The sequence below is a fragment of the Rhipicephalus microplus genome, chromosome X, assembly GCF_043290135.1.
Source record: "Rhipicephalus microplus isolate Deutch F79 chromosome X, USDA_Rmic, whole genome shotgun sequence".
Classification (NCBI taxonomy): Eukaryota; Metazoa; Arthropoda; class Arachnida; order Ixodida; family Ixodidae; genus Rhipicephalus; species Rhipicephalus microplus.
This window is the reverse complement of record NC_134710.1, coordinates 139,365,086-139,367,106: the sequence shown is the minus strand read 5'-3', so window position 1 is coordinate 139,367,106 and position 2,021 is coordinate 139,365,086. Positions and strand designations below refer to the sequence as shown.

The window sequence follows — 2,021 nt, the reverse complement described above, 5'->3', positions numbered from 1 at the left end:
AGATGTAAACCGCCCCAAAAACGTGCGGAGTACGAAACTTCCGAGTAAGCTATATTCCGGCTTTGTCTGAGAACATAACCTCCAAATAGATGTTCCGGCCTGTAGTGTAGTTTTTGCGAGCTACACAGCTACCAGCTATTTAAGAAGCGCCACGTGCTAACAGAGCAGAAATTTGGGTTTGCAGTAGAGCCTATATTCGCAAACTTTTGGGTTCATTTATACGTCTGCTTGAGTATAGTCGTCCGTTTATCTTTATTTGTTAATAGATATTAACCTTCACTCGTTTCTTGCTTTTTCCAACAGTTTTATTGTTAAGGGAGTGCTCTGTCCTGTCCCGTATTTTTTCGTCCTGCTGTTGGCACTTTTATTTCATACTGCTTAACAAATTGGTCAATCAAATTATATGGATGCTGTATAAAAATGTTGAGCCCCCACCAGCTCATTTCCGCGCTAACTTGTTGGAAATTTCAATTTTTCGGGACACAGGGTCTTTGGAAACGCAGAACGGGACCAAGATTTTGTGGCAAATAACATCACGGAGGTACTGGGCAGTGGCTCGAACAATGATTCTTCTCAAGATATCCACTTGCCACGGCACAGAAGGTGTGCCGCGCACACCCTAAACCTTGTCGCTTCGATAGATGCCGAAAATGCCGGCAAAAACGGGACCTACCGCGAAATGGCGAGGACCGTTTTCTCAAAACTGAAGACTCTTTGAACGAAACAAAGCCAGTCTGTGCAGGCAGCCGAAGCAATAAAGGCTGCCTTGGGAAGGCATCTCCCTGTGCCGAATGCAACGCGATGGAATTCGTTGTTCAACGCCATGAAGTACGTAAACGAAGTACAGAAAGGGAGGATGGACGCAACGTTCGACGCATTCTCGATGCCACGATTGCAGCATGAGGAATCTATGTTCATTGATGAATACTGCAAGGTATGTTTTGATTATTTGTTTAACATCATGCAGTGCATTGACTATATATCTTTAATCTTTTATTTTTCCAGGCGATGTACGCTGTGGAAAAGGCGCTGGATATACTACAAGGGGAACAATATATGTACATGGGCGTCCTGCAGCCAACACTTCAATCTCTACTGCGGTATTAGCGATCCCTCCCGCCGCTTAAGTACTGCATATCCCTTGCTAGCAGTTTTCAGGACGCAGTCAAGAAAAGGTGAGAGAAATTTTCTGTGCCTATCTCCTTGCTGTCCTATCTCATCACGTGCTCTCGCAGGGGTGCATATGCATTCGAACCACGGATTGTCCGTGGTATGAATGAAAGTGAAATGTTTTCAACTGGGCCATACATTGTTTCTGTAACCTTTTTCAATACAGGTTCTCTGGAGTTTTGGAGGATGCTGATCTGGCCCTGGCAGCAGCGGTACATCCAAAGTTCAAGCTTTCCTGGATGACTGAAGCGCGGAAAGCAGCGACGTTACGACTTCTTGAGGAAGAGTGCAATGCTCTAGAAGCAATTTTCAATGAAAATGCAGCCAAAGCGAAGGAACCGACGAAGACGACGTGTTTATTTAGTTGCCTCAATCCTTCTTTTCATGCTCCTAGGTGCAAAAAAAACCTCAGCAATCTCAGAACTGACATCAGCGAGCTGGCGAAGTACCCTAAGATTAAGAAGATTTTCATTCAGCGAAATACGAGGATTCCGTCCAGTGCGCCGGCTGAACGGCTATTCAGCAAAGGACAAGACCTTTTTTCCATCAAGAGGAAAAAGCTCTCTGATAGAAACTTTGAAAAGCAACTCATTCTAAAGTGTAAGGAATTTTGCAAGTAAATATCCTTGTCACCAAGTGTGCATAAACAACAACAACAACAAACTGATGTGACAAAGTGAGCCTTACAGAACTATTGATTATATTGGCCGACTTTTAGGGTTTTTTTTCATCTAGGGTTTCACAACATGCAACTTTCATTAGCTGCATGCCTTCCCACGCCATTATTCATTCAAATCTATCATTTGTTTTGTAATCAATTACTTAATTTACCCAGTAACGAAAAAATAACG

At 43.4% G+C, this 2,021-nt stretch overlaps 1 pseudogene; it reads left to right on the top strand.

The window, feature by feature from the left end:
• The first annotated feature begins 450 nt into the window (after nucleotides 1-450).
• Nucleotides 451-1,790, top strand: LOC119169351 (uncharacterized; annotated as a pseudogene).
• Nucleotides 1,791-2,021: the final 231 nt, after the last annotated feature.